Source organism: Pinus tabuliformis, chromosome 3_1, assembly GCF_031772625.1.
Source record: "Pinus tabuliformis cultivar Carrire ecotype Pingquan chromosome 3_1, CPIR1, whole genome shotgun sequence".
NCBI classification, from domain to species: domain Eukaryota; kingdom Viridiplantae; phylum Streptophyta; class Pinopsida; order Pinales; family Pinaceae; genus Pinus; species Pinus tabuliformis.
Genome location: NC_142301.1, coordinates 539,197,324 through 539,218,015, shown reverse-complemented (window position 1 = coordinate 539,218,015; position 20,692 = coordinate 539,197,324). Strand labels below are relative to the sequence as shown.

Genomic DNA, 20,692 nt, shown 5'->3' with positions numbered 1-20,692 from the left:
TTTATTGGCAGCAAATCATGTAAGATAACTATGAAATCTAAGTAAGAACATATTCTAAGCATGCAAGTACAACTCGTATTAACTTTACTAACTAAAAATCTAACACTAGCAATTGCATGAAGAGGAAAAAATAGTGTTTTGTGGCAGCAAGTATGCCTTGGTCTCAGCTCATGGTCCCAAGGAGGGAGAGATGAGATCAATGATTGCTTGGTGGCCTTTTTGTAGGCCTTTTCCTTTACCAATCTATCAAATCAACCTGAAGCATGAAAAACTATTTCAATCATCAAAAACAACCTAAGTAACAAAGCAAGAATTTAATCTAAATAGCAGAAATTATTCTATGAATGCAGCAAAGACACATAAAAGTACACAAAGGAGGTACTGAGCACTTGCGTTGGGCCCAACCCCAAGAGCTACAGTCTCCTAAGAAATATTAGAGCTGGTGCAAAGCTAGATTCATCTTTATTGATCAAAAGAATAGTTACATCCCAAAAACTATCTACAAGAAGAAGCTCGAAAATGTGTTGAAATGCACAGCTAACCTATTGACTAAAATCTAACTAACATCTGACTAAATCCTGACTAAAATTTGACTAACAACTGGCTAAAAAAATGACTAACTGAAATGAGGCCCTAAGCCTTCTTATTTATACAAATTGAGGACCCAACAGTCCTCCTAAACTTTAGGAACTCGGTTGCCAAAACTTGTAGTTAACAGCAACTTTACTAGCCCTTGCTCGCCTGCCCTTGTGATAATCGATGTGGTGGCCCTTGAACTCAGAGCTGTTGGTGGAGAATTCAAGGTAAGGGTTCATAAATGAAGGGGACAGCTTCCTACAAATCCTCTCCCTTGTTCTTCCACGAATTTGACTGCCAAGTGCTCATTAAACATTTCATTTTGTCTCCAAATTGACCAAAAAAACTGCATAAAGTACACATTAGACTTGTTGGCATAATGACTAACCGAATTCACTCTATTAGCATAAATATAATAAAAAACATGCAATAAAATAATGAGAATGGTGGATTAATTTGAATTAGGAGGTTGAATGAGCCCATATATTTACTCATTTCTGGGGCTCATCACTACCTCAAGGTGACACTTATGAGAGACAATGTCGAAAGATTCAATATAAATGTTATAATGGGTATTGATAATGATTTAAGAGTGCTAGAGTCCTTTTCCGAGGAGATATTCCGCAACACTAGCTTTAGTGAGCTTCAGGGTGCTACAAGTTTGAAGGATTGCTTGACAAAAGTGTGGCAGCTAGTTAACATTTTATTGAGCAACCAGCGAGAGAACTTCATGAACCATTTTACAAGGAAGAAACACTATAGTGATTTGGATTATAGAAAGGTTGCAGTGATTTTTGAGAAATTTAGAGATGCACTTGAAAGGCTATTTAGAAGCTTTGGGGGTAGGAATTTAAAGAAAAATCCCCTAAAAATGTCCATGGATATATTAGTAAGGAGATTGAAATATTTCAACTGACGGATTCAATGGTATGTTCCAAGTCATTATTGGAAACACCAAATGTTTAATTTCTATTCATGATCTTGTGCCATTAGATTAAAGGTTATTTACATGTTACAAAGCAATATGCTTTCTATTTCTCAGAGTGTTTAGGAAAAATACAATTTGTGGTATGGAGTATTTTTCTAGCTACAAAAGTTAAAAGCCTCGGTAAAATCAACAGATTAGCCCGTGAGACTCAAGTGAATTATATCATTAATAAAGAAATTCTTTCTAATAGACTATGACATGTGCAATATTGATTTTACCCTTGCCCTTTATGTTTTTATTTCCCATTTTATATGTATTTTTCTTACATGCATAAGAACCTCCTTGCTTATGACAACCCTTTGAATATGGCCATGAATCAATTTTTGTATGGCTTATCTATAAAGTGCAGTAAGGAAGCATCTTCAAGAAATGAAAATGAGCATAAAGAATATTTATAATTTGTTAAAATATGTGTAACGTTCAAGAAATTAACCATTTTATGATTTAAAATGAAAGAAAGCACATAATACTAAAGATACTCTAGAAACCTTTGACCAAAGAGGAGGCAATGGTTCTTGAATAAGGCTTGATTAGAATAATGGTTTTAATTCTATGGTGAGACACTTTCAATTGTGAAGGCAAACCAACATTCAATGGATAAATTTGTTGGTTCAGGTGGAACATAGGTTTTTGTACAACACAAAAAACTCCTACCAAGAAGCAAAGAGAAATACCTAAGTACTAAAGTGGATTCAAGATACACAATTATACCTTTATTTTAGAAAAATAATCTTGATTTTGACCTCATGCAGTTATGTTGGATTGAAGATTCACAATTGTTTCTCTAATTTTTGAAAAAGACTTAATTTTTTTACCTAATGCAAGAGGTTCAAGATTTTTGGGATGAACTAATAAAATCCACCAAGTCTATTTGAAAAACTAAGAGTCTTATGACTCACATGACAACTTAATATTACATCTCACTTGTTAATTTAATTTTTCCTCTCTCGCAATTACTACCAATGAAGCAAAATGGACATGTTACATTCTTTGTGTTGCAGTGAATTTTTTAGGGATATTGTTTTTCTATTACGATGATAAAAATTATTAACAAATCCAAAATAGGCACTGACTAGGAGGTAAGTATCTATCAAATCAATGTTTCAAATTTCATGTAGGTTAATGTACTGTTGAGGATCTTGAAAGAAACTTATCAGCAACATCAGGGAAAATTTTGGAAAACTTAAACAATATAAAGATATTTATCTTTCTTCAAATTTTTAAACATCTAAAGCATCCTACTTAGAGCATTAGAGGGACTAGGTCTAGACAGTTTCGTAGAAAGGAGCCCTTGGACCTTCCAATTACCTCCTAGATCCATAGGACCTAGTCCCTTTCTCTGGACCTCCCCCCGAGATCACATCGCTGGACCAATAGTGAGCCAATGCCTAGTTCACCTCTGAGCATCAAAGGGTCCCACTCTAGACAATTCCAGTGCAGGGTGCTCTTTGCCTATCCAATTACCTCAGTTCCATAGGAGTGACCAAATATCTATTTAGAGTTTCTTTCTTTTGACATCAGATGCTAGGAGTATCCCTCACTCCTACATTCCCCCCCAAGGATCATATGACCGGACCAACTACTAGTTCCAGGGGACTTCGATAATGAGCTTGTGCCAAATTCACCTCCCTCACCGTTGATCATTATACTTATGATCCCTTGACATATTTAGCTCCATTGCGAGATCTTCCTATCTCACTCATTCTTTCTTAGCAGGATTTTTATGATTTTGTATCATGCCATAGTCTTTTATGTGTGTGTCATGATAACACTACTACTTGTTTCTTTCTTTCATTATGTTATTGTCATCATTTTGGAGGAGCTAAAATTGCACTCCCATATTTTATTCATACTAATTGTACACTTCTTTAGTCCCTTTGATCTACTTTTATGGATATTTGTTAGACATTAATAAAACTATCTTATCTTATCTTATATATCCATTTCGTGGGAAAATGTAGTAGAGAGTAACCTTGTCTTTCTAAATCCTGTTATTTCTATCTTCAAACTTTAAAGTAAGAAAAAAATCCAAAAAAATAAAAAAAGCTTGCCTCAATGGATATTTTCCATTTCCCCTAATATATTACATTGATATTTTCAAAAATTTTGGATTATTCAAAATTTGAAAAATTGTGAATTTTTCATGGTAATATTATGTTGGCTTCGAAAACTCATGAAATATTGAAATGTTGTTTATATTTTGGCAACAATGGTCAAAATTTCAGTTCTATTTCTAACTATAAGAAATACAAATACTCATATTCTGAGGATATTATACATAGTAGGATACAATCAAAACTAGAAGGTTGGACCTTGGTTACAATTGGCTTACTGATTGACCACCATTATAGAAGCAGAATTACAACAACCCAATATTTAACTATATAACTTCTTAAAGTGTTGTTCCATATTGTAATGATAGTACCAGTGTTTTCGCTTGGTTACAATCCAAATCCTCGATGATGACAATACCTGTAATCTCTACTATGGAAGCCACGATACAAGAGTTCTTGCTTCCTGTAGGAAGCTATTTAGTTGTTTATAGTTATAGTAAAAAACTCAACTTGGATCAACTCAAATTGTGAGAGTTTTGTATCTTTCATAACATGACATAATTCATTTACTCAATTTTCCTTATATTTTAAACACTAAATTCTGATATGTCTTCTGCTAAATTGGAAAACATTTCTTCTTGTAGTACTAAATTCTTGCATGAATGTACTACTGTCATGATCAAATATTGTCTCTTGGTAACTGATAAGATGTCACTCCACTTCTTTATGGGAAAAGGCTGCTTTGGGAACTGCAAAAAATTTCCATGCCATAGAATAGTGGACAAGGGATATTCTGGGTTATTTCATTATCCTTCAACATGTTAGAGATATCTCATTGCTTCCAAAGAGTGACGATGAATTACTCATTACCTTTTCCAATCATAATTGTTTTTCATCTATAAAATGTCTAATTTACTATTCCAAAGAATAATGGATTAATCATTTCCTTTACCTAACACATTTGTTTTCCATCTATGCCATGTGTGACGCCTTTAAATGCTTTATAGAGTGCATAATTTTTGCATTGCTTTTTTGTACCTCTGTTTGACCTGTTTATATTTTCTCTATAAATATTCAGAAGTTTATTTTTACAATAACTTATTTGTAATTGGGAAATAATTTAGAGAGGAGATGGTGGCATAAAATAGATAAAAAACAAAAGTGGAGGCCATTGGGTTATCTAAGAATATTGCAGGGACAAGTGAGACCTTAGGGAAACATATGGTTATTGTTTCTGTAGAACCCTATGTGGCTGGACATGGTACTTCAGACATGGAAGCAGTTCCAAGAACTACGAATTCTGGTATTGACCAACTTCCAAAGGAAATGCTTGATATGAAAATAAGTGATGATGAAGGCAAGAATCCATATGACAAGGACAATAAACAACAAATTTCTTTATGTCTAAATTAATTTTAGAATATATTTTACATGGTAAATTAATAAATAGTGGTCACACTAAATTGGACAACATTTTAAAATTATTGTTTGGATTGGCTAATTATATTTGGAATTTCAACTTGAGGAAATTGAAGCCACAATTGGCAATGGAAATGGGATAGAGATTGGCCACATAATTTCAACAACAATAGGTGGTCAACATGGGCAGCCAAAACAAGTTTGTAAGAATCATAATGTTTTTCAGTTTAGTTACACTCATCTTTTGTAGTTTAATGTATTGAAATGGTGCTTATCTTCATTCCTCCAAAATCTCAGGTGTTTGTATAAAAATGAAATTTTATATTGTTGTTTTGGATGTGTTCAATATTATTTACACAATACAAATGCCAAATATTTTTTTTTGTCTTTTATATTAAATTTCATATGCCTATTTGTTTTCATTTAAAGGTTCAACTTGTCATTAATTCAAAGAGATATTACATAAGAGGGTTTTCTCCCATACTGGTATGCCTGTAGGGAGACCAGACTAGTAAGACTAGTAGAAGACCTTGAGGTTATGACCAGTAGGACAAGTAGATGACCCATGTTTAGAGTTAGCTACGCTAACCAACAAAACCCTACATTATTGGCCCTTTGGGCAACAACCCATGTAGTGCAGGCTATAGTCTCACCCAAGGCATTATTGGGGGATGCTATAACCAGGTTTCTGCATCCAAAGGACTATGTGATGTGTTTCTATCAAAGGTAGGGATTATCTCGACCTTCACGAACCCTATCACTTAAAACACCAAAATTGCAGAAATTAATAGTTAGCATATTTATTCCCTTCACCTATTACATTAAACATCCATAACATCATATAAATACACATATCTAAGTCTTCGCCAACCTATTAAGTACTTTTTCTGATTAATTGCATTCAACAAATCAAATAACACAGTAAATTTAGAAAGAAGCAATAACACATAGATACACAGATAATTCTTCAAAACAATCCTTTCTTATGCTTAGATCTTGAATTACATAGTTTTCCAACCTTTCACACACAGTTGTAGGGGCCCACGCACTTAGCTGGGGACTTACCAGGGTCTTCGTGCATACAGATGTAGGAGCCTTCCCCTTCACCCAAGTACAGAATAGACAAAAAAGACCCAAAACATGCCTTTCTATGCTCTTTGCTATCTTCCTATGACTCTTCTATGACTCCTTTTTATATGATTCTTCATTACAATACCACGGTCTGCAAACAATGGGTAGGTCACAAAAAAACTTAACCTTTAACAAAACAATGGGCTTTGACTTTCTAAAATCCCCTTTGAGTCTTATTGAACTACGATACTCAAGCTCCACTCCTAAAAATGTGGAGACGTTACAATAATTGAGAAAACTTTACAAAATTTGACCCCATGGGACTGTTTCCCAACAGGCCCCCAACACAAAGTCATGACTCATCGAGAGTCACTCTACTAGAGTTGCCTCAATATTTGCTTGCAGAGCACTGAATTCAATCTTCAAGGCTTTAAGATCTATTGTTCCTTGCCTGATGACCTGTCTAACCTGTTCAACCAATTTCTCTATGGTTGGACCTTCGACTATCAGGCCCATTGTTCTCTACATCTGTTGCAGAGCCTTTAACTTGCACTGGATTGTCTGTGATACTTGTTTTTCTTCATCAGCCCAGAGCTGCATCCTTGAGGAGATAATGGAGGTCTTCTGATGCAACTCATCAATCTGGGTCTGGATTACTTTCCCTCCTCTATTCTAGTGAAACTTTTCATAGGTGATAAGGTCCACATTGTTACCCTGATCTCATCAAACTACAGTTGTTTTTCATGGATGTCTGCCTCAATTTTCTACAAGTTTGGATCATCTTGTTGTGAGGTCCACATCTCCACCATCTTCTTAAACAATTCGATGCAGTCCTTGACTGCAGCTTCCAGAGTAATCATATCTTCTTTAATAGTAGCCTAGTGATACTCTCTGACTTTTGGAGTGGTTGGATGCAACATAAGTCTAAGTTAGGATATCTGCAGCTATAACTCAAAGAATTGTTTTCTAATTTCCTCCTTAGACTCCTTCATTGCAACAACTAACTTCTTAATTTTCTCTGCGGATGCTACTTTTGCTAGAATTTGTATCTCAAGGAGCTCACTACACACTTGGATAAGGGCAGTCTCTAGCTCTTGATTATGTTGTATCGCCTCGTCGCAGGCCTCTAAGGCCTATGATTTCTCTTCAAAAAAAAATTTATTATTAGTTTTGACCTCGTCAATAATCGACAGTGCTCACTTCTCCCAGACACAGAGCTAATCTGAAACTCCTTGGTGAAGCTCATGTAAAGTTTGGATCGGTAGTTCTGTAAGGTTGATGCTCAAGTTCGTCAAGAACTATGCATGCTCCTGGTCTTCGCCTATCTCAAACTAGAGAGAGCCCCCTGGTAGTGGTATTGGGCAAATCCTGGATGTGATTTTGACTACACTAATGCTTGGCATGCTCTATTGTCCCACGCTTTCCTGGATCACCCTTGTCTGGACTTGTAGTTTCTTCAGGCTGTGCTATAATTTGTCCAATACCATGTGGTACTGGTCCTCGATGTGTCCCCAAATACTTTCAATGGCGTTGCATACAACATCCCCAATCTCATCAATGTCCCCCTCTGTGAGGACCAATGGTGTTGCACTCATAGATTTATTGGACTTCTACTTATTGTGAGGTCCCGTGGAACTTCACTTCTGCCTCTTCTGGACCTTGAAGAGGGATACCAATTTTGTGCCCCCTTCCTCTTCACCTTCAATCTCGACCTCAACATTGGTACGCTCCGTTTTACATTCTTAAAGGTTAACCGTGACCTCCGAGGTTGTTGCATTTTTCTCCTTTGGTGCCTCCTTCTCTTTGGAAGCAACCTTTTCTTTCGGTGCTTCCTTCTCTTTTGCAAAGGCATTCTCTTGCTATGATGTTATTTCTTCCTCCGTTGCCTTCTCTTTTTGTGTTTCCTTTTCTTTCTGCATGGCCTTTTCTTGTGTAAAAGCCTTCTGTGCTTCTTTTTCTTTGTCTTTTTTTGCCACTTTCACAGCTATTGTTTTTTCCGTTTCACCTTCAACGACCTTGCTTGTCCTTGGACCTTCATTAGAGGGGTGAGCCATTCACTTGGCCATTTGCTGATGACCCCTAGAATCTCTTCCTCCGCGACCAAATATGACCACTTATGCCATTTTCATGTGGCATCCTTATTTGCAAATATAGAAAATTTGTGGAAATCTCCCTTGAAATATGCAATATTAGTATACTACGAATGTAAAATAGGTGATAACCACAATCGTTGGTTGATCACCATCCACAAATCTGTCTCAAATAAGACCCAAAAGATCTTGGTTTCCATGATGCATTCAGGATCCTTCGTCGCCCTTAGTGAGGTGAACTTCACATCCTCGCACAAATCTAGATCATGGGTTGGGAATTGGTTGTCCTCAAGTGTTCTCCATGCCACCTATTGTAACATCCATTGTTATTTAAGTTTTATTTTCAGTTTTATCAAAAGATGAAAGAAAAATCAAATATTATGTTATAACAGAAATAAAAAGAAATGCAAAGATTTGAAAGAAATGGTGATTTTATATTATTAATGGCTTTTGAAAGTGATAAACCCATGAGAAGATTTTAGTTGTTCGATCAACAGGCCACAGATCTGATGAAAATCGCATAGTTAACTAGAATGGAGTTTATTTCGGAGGTCTAACGCGAGGCTGTATCAAATACAATTTAATTCACTGAAGTCCGGGCCAAATATTGGGTTGGAATATCAGGTCGGAAAGTAATCAGGTTCTATCTTTAAAATCAGACTCGATAAATCATTAAAAGGAAGTTTTTATTTCCTAATGGGTCCGTATGACGCCAACGGATATCAGGTCGGCAAGTAATCGGGTCTTATCTTTAAAATCGAATCCGATAAATCATTAACTGGAAGTTTTTATTTCCTATCGGGTCTGTATGGGAGTCAATGGGGCATTGAAAAGGTGGACATGACAGGTTGATGAACTAGAGTTTTATTTTTTTTTTAGTTCCGTAAAAACCAATCCATTGTCTAAAGGTCATGCAGGTTCAAGAAGCGTGATCAAGAGATAGATTGATGAGTACATTGAGGTGAGCTGTGGGGAAGCGATGAGCACTAAGGTTATTTAATTCTCAACCCCCGCAGTTGATCGTGACGTTAGCATGGTTGACCGAAACATGTCGCCAAAAATCACTTTGGGGGTTCAACCTTGTTGAAAGCTCTTGTACATTCTTTACCCCCGCGGTGAGCTCTCAAATATTTCTGCCCCACGTCACTCACCATACCCTGCCACTTCCTCCACTACTCCATTAATGGATGATAGAGCAACACAAGGATATCTCATCAAAACCATAGGCTCAAGCTACAGACTCGAACAATGAACAACCATCACCTTCTAATTTCCATTACTTCTTGTTATTTTATTTTCTTCAGAATGAGGTGTCTTTTACCCTATATGTAATATTCTATAATAATTTTTATCATAGACAGTTAGGAGAATAGTTAAGTATTTTGACAGTTTGAGAGATTACCAATTGTCTCATAATGTATAAAAAGAGGAAAATTTATAGAGAAGGGCTTCGAATTTTGGAGAACCTAGAGACTAGGCCACTATATTCATGATAAAATTGTGGATTAATGAAAGAATCAGAAGTTTTCCACACATTGTTGGGTATGATTTTGTGACTCCTCTGTTATGTGTCATTAATGTTTTCTTCCTTTAAGTATGGTAATGAAGCTGCAGTCCTTTATTTTCTTATGTAAATGAAGTTAAAATCCCTTAAAAGAGTGCTCCTATACCTGAAGTACCCACCTCTGCAATTCTTATAAGTTACAGATAGTAGTTTCTGTGTGAGACAACATATTATCTTTAATTTCTCCAAGTGTCACAGATAGTAGATTCTGTGTAAAACAACATATTGTCTATGACTTCTACATGCTTTCTTCATTCATCATTTATATTCAGTAATCAAATGGAATTCTGAGATTTTCATGTCGCCTAAGTATTGAGGGTTTAAAACCAAGTCTTTCAGATCCTTCATTTGAGAATACAACATACAATTAAGTGAAAAACAAGTGACAATAATTATAAACATTAATGTCTTAAGAAAAATTTCTACACTGCGAGGAAATTTGTTTCTTAAGGTACAACATTAATTAGCGTCATTGTCGGGGAGTGAAGACAAGAACACTTTTCCCTTGGTTTTCAATATTTTCCTCTATTTGTTTAGTGAGGAGGAAATATTTGGTTGTTTTGAACAAAAGAAATAACTTTGGCTCCAAAGAGACCCCATACAAGGTCAGACACCTCACAATAGAAAGTTCAAGCCCTTTCAGATCCTAAAAGTCTAGTTTCCAAGAGGGTTGGAAGACCTAAAACTCCACTTACACCAAGTCCTACATTGTCTGCACCAGGTAGCAGTTCATCACATCATTCACATTCATCTTTTTTTGACCAAGAGTCACCTTCTACATCCAATTCATTACAAGAACCCAACTGTCAGGAACAATCTTTAGAGTCTGTTTCTTTTTCAGTATCTGCTATAGTTATTCAACCTAAACCTATAACTAAATTACCACCTTTGCACACTCCATTCACTCCTCAGTCAGGTTCCACATTTGTTGGTAATCAAGGTTCAGTAAATTCAGGAGAAAACATCGCAACACCTACATTTTCGATGAATAGGTATGCACCTATTCAATTTCCATAACAGTTGAATCAAATGCCATGAGAATACTTGAATATTCTTCCTTGTTTCATAGGGGAAGATGAAAAAACAACAGAAAATCATGTATCAGTATCTTAAAATTTTGCAGAAAACCTAAATTTCAAACATCTACATGTTGTTCTAAGAGTTTTTGTTCAATCCTTGGATGGAGAAGCAAGAAAATGGTTTAAAGTGCTTCCTAATAACTCTATTGCAACATGGGAAGAGATGGAGTGCCTATTCACTCAAAGATGGGGAAAGAAAAGAGACCATGGGTATTCACTCACAGAGTTTAATGATATCAAAAAGAAATTTGATGAAAGCATTGTTGAATTCATCAGAAGATTTAATAAATTGTGCAATAGCCTTCCAGTGGGGATTAAGCCCCCTCCTGTTGGTGCAAAAATAACTTTTTCAGGGGCTTTTGAGTCAAATTTTGGATTCACATTGAGGGAGAGGAGATCCCCAACCCTTGATCAGATCTAGACAGATGCATTAGAGATAGAGGCAAATATGGTGGCTACAAGTAAAACACCAGATACACAGCCTATCAAAGATAAGGGAAAGGCTAAAGTAGAATCCTCTCAAGATCAAACATTAGAGGATATAGAAGACAATATCTACAAATTTTACAGAGGGGGAGAAAAGATCAAGATCAGATTCAAGAACCAGTGTATATAGAGGCAGATCCTAATGGAGTACCAGAGCATTCCAAGGATCATGATAACCATATTTTTAAATTGTATGTAGTAGATGAAGATGAACTAGGTGTTGAGGGAGGAGAATATAGTGAAACAGATGTCATCTATGATGATAATGAAATTGATGAATGTTGGAAGCAGTTTTCTAATTTTATGCAGGCAAAACTACATAAGAAATATGACTTGAGATCAAGGAAAATATCTAGAAGTCAAGAAGATGAAGGTGAGCAGTAAGTTCCATCTCCCTTACAAAAGGCGACTCCACAAGAACAAGAACCACAGCCTGCAAAATAATTGAATAAAGGAAAGCGGCAGTAGAATGCAAGTAGCAAGACTCAAATGCTTCAAGGTGAGTCTTCTCAAGAAAAAAGTGAAAAAATTCCTTTAGAGAAAGTTGTTTCCATTCCGCAAGAGATTTCAGTCATGAAGAAAAGTGAAGACAATAATGAAAAGAACACTAAACAGGTTCATGTGTTTAGTTTCACCAAAGAGTTAGAAAAGACCAGGATTCAGGTACCCCTCACAGAGTAAATTAAAACACCAGCTTATCAAAGATAAATTATAGAGTTTATCAATCTATCTCAGAATGTGAATATAAATGACATTGTGAATTTGCAAGAAGATAAACAAGTAGTGGTTTTTGGTTCACATGTGGAGGAGGTAGATTCTTCAACACCTCCTTTCTACATTTATTTATTGGTTCATGATTTACTCTTACACAATTGTATGTTTGATTCAGTAGCCTCACATAAACTTATGCCATTATCAGTGATGAAACAACTAAACCTACAAGTTACTAAACCTTACAGAGACTTGTATTCTTTTGATTCACATAAAGTCAAGTGTCTAGGGGACATTAAAGATGTGGTGGTGTCACTAGCCCAGATTCTAGCCAAAAGTTCAGCAATGGATGTAGTGGTAGTAGATATCCCTGCTAGGTTTGGAATGTTACTATCTAGGTCACGGGGGGATAAATTGGGTGGTGTCTTGAAACTAGATTTTTCTTATGCTGTCATACCAATTTTTGGTGGGGAAGAAAGGAGGTTGTACAGAGAAACAATATTTATTAGAATAATCACAAATAACGAAGAAAGTAATTCACCTGTATATAGCCAGGAAAAAGATGACTTTTCTTGCTTCATGCTGCATGACAATACATAATTGGTTGAAGATAACCAGAGGCAACTTACTTTAGCTTGTGTAAATACAGAGCTACAAACAGAAGGGGTGTGGAAGTGCTTCTTTGATGGAGCCTATTCTAAATAAAGAACAAGTGATGGTTTCCTTTCACAGGATGAAGGTCTTCAAGTTCATCAGTTGGGTGTTGGACATAGAGAAGAAAACCAGCAAGTGGGAAATGTTGGACAACAATATGTTGAGCCATTTATCATAGCGAAAGAGGCTATCTTATGTAAAAAGAAAGCTGATAAAGAGATTGTTTATCATTTCATTGAAGAACACCATGATGCCCATGGATCAGAGGTAAAAAATCTATTTGAACTTGGCCATATGTCATATAGTGATGTGAAAATTTTTCTTTTATTTCCTGAGGTCATAATTACAGATTATTCTCAATCAAAGCTCAAAGATGAAAAGTGGAGACATAAAAGTGACATAGATCATTTTCTTAAAGATTTTGTTAATTGTTCTATTGAGAATATTATCCCAATAGAAAGTTTATTCAAGCAAGAACCTTCATACATAGAGATTTTTTCTTTTGGGGCTGATAAGGACCATATTTTTTCTTATACTTTTGAAGATCATGTGGCAGATTACATGGAGAAATTTATTAGCAACCTACACATACCATTTTGTGGATATATCCTAATTTTTGTTGTGAGATGCCCTTATGCATAGTTTATTTTCGGTTCATGATGAATTGTATTTTCAAAATTAACTCGCAGAATGGTTCTAGACCAGGCACTCAAATGCTCACCTGGTATCATTGGAAGATTGACTTCACCTGATTGAGATCATTCATGTACATAAGTAGGAACCTATACATAAATAAGCTCAGGTGTTGAGAATTTGGTTTCTAGTTGCAGTTCTTCAGTTTAATTTTATCTCATAAATAAGGGTGACTGTCCCAGTTGGAAACCAGTTTGCAAAGGTTTCAGATTTCAAGAATATCAGGTTTTAGTCTCTCAAATTTTAGGGTTTTAAGAATTTTGGACTCCATGCCCAACTAAGGCTACTGATCTACGATTCTCAGCACTTTGCTATGAAAGCACAAGCATCCTATCATTGTAGATATCGGAGTGAATTCAGTGTACAAATGCCATGGAATTTGAATTGGTTAAGCAATATATGACTCCATGCCTGAGGTAAAGGAACTGATCTGTGATTCTTAACGCTTCTATGACAAAAGCATTATCCCCAAGTGGAGCCAGATGTTGTAACATCCATTGTTATTTAAGTTTTATTTTCAGTTTTATCAAAAGATGAAAGAAAAATCAAATATTATGTTATAACATAAATAAAAAGAAATACGAAGATTTGAAAGAAATGGTGATTTTATATTATTAATGTTTTTTGAAAGTGATAAACCCGCGAGAAGATCTGGGTCATCCGATCAACAGGCCACAGATTCGACGGTAATCATGTTGTTAACTAGAATGGGGTTTATTTTGGAGATCGGACACGAGGGTGTATAAAATATAGCTTAATTCGTTGAATTCTGAGACAAATATTGGGTCAGAATATCGAGTCAAAAGTAATAAGGTTCTATCTTTAAAATTGGACCCGATAAATCATTAAATGGTAGTTTTTATTTCCTATCGGGTACATATAACACCAACGAATATCGGGTCAGCAAGCAATGAGGTCTTATCTTTAAAATCGAACTCGATAAATCATTAACTAGAAGTTTTTGTCTCCTAATGGATCCGTATGGGAGTCAAAGGGCCATTGAAAAGGCAGACACAACAAGTTTATGAACCAGAGTTTTAATTTTTTTTTAGTTCCGTAATAACCAATCCATTGTCTAAAGGTCATGCAGGTTTAGGAGGTGCAATCAAGCGATAGCTTGATGAGTACTTTGAGGTGAGTTGCAGGGAAGAAATGAGAACGAAGGTTAATTAAAGCTCAACCCCCGTAATTGACCATGATGTTAGCATGGTTGATCGAAATGTGTGGCCAAAAATCATTATGGGGGTTCAACCTCGTTGAAAGCTCCCGTACATTCTTTACCCCCGTGGTGAGCTCTCAAAGCCTTCCACCCCACGTCACTCACCATACCCTACCACTTCCTCCATTACTCCATTAATGGATTACAGTGCAACACAAAGATACATCATCAGAACCATAGGCTCAAGCTATAGACTCGAACAACAAACAACCATCACCTTCTAATTTCCATTACTTCATGTTATTTTATTTTCTTGAGAATGAGATGTCTTTTACCCTATATGAAATATTTTGTAATAATTTTGACTTTAGACAGTTAGGAGAATAGTTAAGTAGTTTGACAGTTTGAGTGATTACCAACTGTCTCATAATGTATAAAAAGAAGAAAATTTATAGATAAGGGGTTCGAATTTTGGAGAACCTGGAGACTAGGCCACTGTATTCTTGATAAAACTATGGATTAATGAAAGAATCAGAAGTTTGCCACACATTGTTGGGTATGATTTTGTGACTCCTCTATTATGTGTCATTAAATGTTTTCTTCCTTTAAATATGGTAATGAAGTCGTAGGTCTTTATTTTCTTATGTAAATGAAGTTAAAATCCCTTAAAAGAGCACTCATATACTTGAAGTTCCCACCTCTGCAATTCTTCTAAGTTACAGATAGTAGTTATGTGTAAGAGAACATGTTATCATAAATTTCTCTAAGTGTCACAGATAGTAGATTCTGTGTAAAACAACATATTGTCTATGACTTCTACAAGCTTTCTTCATTCATCATTTATATTTAGCAATCAAATAGAATTCTGAGATTTTCTTGTCACCTAAGTATTGAGAGTTTAAAACCAAGTCTTTTAGGTCTTTCATTTGAGAATTCAACATACAATTAAGTGACAAACAAGTGAAAATAATTATAAACATTAATGTCTTAAGAAAAATTTCTACACAGCTAGGAAATTGGTTTCTTAAGGTACAACACCACCAATGTAATCAACAAAAGTAACCATGCTTATTGGGATGCCTTTCCATCCTCCTGGGCTTGACGAAAATCCTCCATAAACTCATGAATAAATTCTTTAAAATGTGTGACTACCACCCTAGAAAATATCGCAGGGGAATTCTTAAGGTCAAAGGGCATAACTGTATATTGAAAGAAACCCCATTTTGTTGTGAAGGTAGTCCTACTTTGATCTTCCAGTGTGATCTTCATTTGGTGATATCTTGAGAACCAATCTGTAAAAGAGTAAAATTCTTGATGACCAACATTCTCCAATACTTCATCTGTGAATGACATAGGGAATGGATCATGTACACAAGCATCATTCAACTTCCTTAGATCTACGTAGATTTGGATTTCACCCTTTTTCTTCTTCTCCTGAACTACCATAGGACTTACCATGTCCGATTCTTCTACAGACTCAATAATCCCTGCTGCAAGAATCTTATCCAGTTCTTCACACTATTTTTATTTATATTTAGGATTCAACCAGTACGGTTGTTGCTTTATCAGCTACACATCTAGCTTCATATTGTTCTTCATAACACCCAAATCACCTACTATTCCATTCATATCAGAGAATTTTTTCAAAAAAAAGTCTTGATATTCCATCAATAACTCTGTGACTTTGTCAACTCTGTCCTTATCCTAGTAATCACCTATATTCACCAACTTCGACTATGGTTCTGACCCAATGTTCACTTGATTGGTCTTCAATGGTTTGGAAATGTCAGGACCCTCTACATTAGGCTAGGTGATTTCGCGTTGTCCCTTTGACTCAGAGATATTAATATTATTGGGATCTTCCTCACCTTATTCCATGGTAACATTGTAACATTCTAGAGCATGCCGCAGTTGTGTACTCCAGTCTGGTTGTACCCATGTGATAGGTTCTACCGATGTTTTGAATACTGTACCCTTGATTTCTTGTAATGTTTCGTCAATACATTTGAATCCATCCTCAAAACTAAATGTTAACATAAATATCTCCTTCATAACATCCCACAATGTGGTTCTATGTTGCAACTTTGTTTCTAAATACCAGTTCATTGGAATAGTATCCAAAGTGTGGAAAAATATATGTACCCATTCAAGCTACAGTTCTACTCCCCATGTTTTCACCCAATGAGGCAGATGCTCGTGTGGATCATCCTTCCATGTATATTTTTCAGTAATGCGAGTATTGGTATACCTAAACCGTAGCTTCGTCATCCTTTGGTACTCCTTCCAGTCTGCACAACTATTCTTATGTATATCCCACCATATGGAAAGCATAGCCCTCAGTGTGATGTCTAATCCCTGGAACTGATGCTACTCCAGTACATTGCTTTCAAATTTAGCAAGAAACAAATTTACATCTTCTAAGCCATCATGATATGGTAAACTTCGTACATCAATGTTGGAAATAATACTGAGAGGGGGGTGAATCAATATTATCAGATCAATAATTTTATTTCCCAAATAGATTTATATACACTACCTCAGTGGAGTGAACTAGCATGTACAGACGACTATGCTTAAAGAAACCAGTGTATATGCAAAGAACTTGTGATTTAGACAATTTATCATGTGTTGAGCTTAAACCAGTATATCAGACATTTATTAGATAGTATAGTAAAATTAGAATAAAGAATCACACGTAAGAAACACACATGAACACCAAGATTTAAGGTGGAAACCCAATGTGGCTGAAAACCACCTACTGTTGTCATCTTTATCTTCTTTTAATAATAAGAAAATCAGTTTACAATCTTCTACTAGTACTAACTCATACCAGTACGCAGGCTTCTACCTGTAGAAGGTTACAACCTTTTCTCATTCTCTAGTTTCTACTGGAAGGGAGCTACAACCTCCTATCTTTTGTACAAGCTAATCTGTTTACCACTACGTAGGTGCCAGCCTACAAAAAACCCCACTCTTCCACCAGGGACCACATTTCATGAATTTTTAGACTAGATACTCCTGGATCCCAACACCACAATCTGAAGGAAACGTTTCATCAAATTTTCACACTGGACCCATCAAAGCTTTTAAACATAAACTGCATCAACCAATATTCAGTTAATCTGGACAATCAGATCACTGACACCAAAACACTGTGTTGAACCCAGAACTCCGCATCATCATTTAGAACTATCTGTAACCTCAAAAATCATGCATAAGAGTGTATACGCAACTTAGAAGAGCCAAACCAGTGTGTATATGCAACTTCACCAAAGTGAACCATCATATAGATATGCAAATACTTACTTATAACTTTGTTGCACTTCCCGACATTAGACATACCCAAATCATCACATATAAAGGACAAAACATGTGTCAACAATCAAATCTATCCCATTATATCACATAATGATAAGTCATTATGATCATGATCCATCATTAGAACTCATCCATCATCACTGAAACAAATCATAATCAATCAATCTGAGCATTCAGAACACTATCACCAGAATGCAATCACCAAAACATAAAGCAAAGGCCAGAACCCTGCATCAACAACCAGAACCAATTGTAACTTCAAACATCATAGTTCATAAGGTATATGCTACTTCAATGTGTCGAACCACTGTGTATATGTGTTTTTACCAAAGCGAAATAGCATACATATATGAAAATATTAACTTAAAACTTCACAGACATTCCAGACTTTAGTCATACCTAGATCATATCATTTACGTAATAAAACATGCATCAATATTCAGATCTAGACTGTCCATGATCAAACCACCTAATGATAATACATTTAAGGCTTTATGATCCCGATCCATCAAACATCATCAACCACATAGGTGCATCCTTAGATCAGATCAAGCAAAGTATCAGCAATGTTGATTGTACATGAAGGCTACTGCTCCCCCTTAACCTATGCTACTTGTGCATTGCTAACAAGTCAATGATCAAGGCATCTTTGTCAATCAAATAAAAATTATTGAAAAAAGCATATTGATGGACAGTAGTCATCAATATCAGATATAGAACCCATATTAGAGCTTGCACCACTATTTTTCTTGTCTAGAAAACATATACGCTCCTTGACCCATAGAAACTCGTGTGCGTATGCGATTGTAATTCATGAAACATGCACATAATAGCCTTTCTCTGGAGAATTTGGTTTTAGTAGCAGGATGATGTAGTAACTACTCCCAACTTTTTTCTGAGATATTCAAACATTTCTCTGGGAAGTGGTTTAGTGAATATATCAGCAACCTATTCTTTTGAGGGAACATACTCCAATTTGACCTTTTGTTCAAGAACTTGTTCACGTAGAAAATGGTACTTGATGGGTATGTGCTTGGTCTTAGATTGCATGACTGGATTATTTGAAACACTGATGTCACTTGTATTATCACATAGAATGGATATAGGTGGAGTACATGTGATCTGAATGTCTTGCGAAGTGTGCATCATCCAAAGTAGTTGTGTGCAGCAAGATGCAGCAACAACATATTCTGCTTCAGTTGTAGATAAAGAAATTGAACTTTATTTCTTGCTGAACCAAGACACTAACCTGGAACCCATATAGAATGCATCACAACTAGTGCTTTTTCTATCATCAACACTTCCTGCCCAATATGCATCTGTATATGCATGAAGAGTAAGATCTCCATCTCTAGGATACCATAACCAAAGTCCTGAGTTCCTTGAAGATATTTGAAAATTATTTTGACTGCCTGAAGGTGTGATTCCTTTGGATTTTCTTGGAATCTTCCAACTATTCCTATTGCATGCATGATGTCAGGTCGTGTACCTATTAGATAAAGCAGACTGCCAATCATGGATTTGTAAGTTGGTTGATGTACTGCTGTTGATTCATCATTTGAGCTGAGACTACATCATGTTATCATTGGGGTACATACTGGTTTAGAATCTTCCATTCTGTACCTTTTCAAGATCTGTTTGAGATATTTGGTTTATGAAAGAAAAATACCATCTTTATTTTGTTGAATTTGTAGACCAAGAAAATAGGTAAGTTCACCAAGCAAGGACATTTCAAATTCTTGCTGCATTACTAAAGAAAATTTCTGACACATGGATTCTTCATTGCTACCAAAAATGATATGATCAACATAAATAATGATAATTAGCAATTTATTAATTTCAATATTTGTATATAGATTGCTATCTACTGAACCTTTTGTAAAACCTTATTGGTGTAGATATTTGTCAAGGTGGTAATACCAGGCCCTTGGAGCTTGTTTCATACCATAGAGCACCTTTTTGAGTTTGCATACAAGTTTTGCATCATTTCCAAGAATGAATCCTTCTGGCTGTTCAGTATAAACTTCTTCTTCTAAATCTCCATTAAGGAAAGCTGATTTCACATCCATTTGGTATACTTTGGATTTCTAAAAGCTAGAAAGAGCAAGAAACATCCTTATGGCTTCAAGTCTAGCAAAAGGTTCAAAAGTTTCTTCAAAATCTATACCTTTTTGTTGACCATACCCTTTACAAATAAGTCTGGCCTTGTTTCTAATGACTTCTCCATTTTCATTCAGCTTGTTTTTGAATATCCATTTAGTTCCTATAATATTTTTATCATGAGGTCTGGAACTAATTCCCAAGTATCATTCTTTTCAATTTTCTCAAGTTCTTCATCCATGGCCTTAACCCAACATTCATCTTTGCATGCTTCATTTACATTTTGAGCTTTGGTGGAGGATAGTAATGCTAGATAGCTTAAGGTCCTAATAATAGTTCTCCTTGTCTATACACCTTCCTCTTTTTCCCCTAAAATTTGAGTTTCTAGATGATTTTTCTTAACATACCTAGGCGGAGTCTTTTCTTCTACCATTCTGTCTTCTTCTGGTCCTTAATTGGTTTCTTCTTCAATATCATTTTGATTTGATGTGGGAAAATAATCCCCATCCTCTTCATTGTCATAATCTTCTGTTTTTATCTGTTTTGGATTTTTGCATGCTTCATCAACTACAACATCGATGCTTTCAACAATTTTTCCAAGTCTTTTATTATAACATTTATATCCTTTGCTTCTAGATGAATAACCAAGAAGAATTCCTTCATCTGCTCTGGGTTTAAACTTACCAAGTTTTTCATCAGTCCTTTTGATATGACATTTGCTTCCAAAAAC

The 20,692-nt window shown here is 35.6% G+C and overlaps 1 pseudogene; it reads left to right on the top strand.

Annotated features, from left to right (window-relative positions):
• The window catches only part of LOC149188181 (exocyst complex component SEC15A-like), a 48,760-nt pseudogene extending 47,268 nt beyond the window's left edge, over window positions 1–1,492 (top strand).
• Window positions 1,493–20,692: the final 19,200 nt, after the last annotated feature.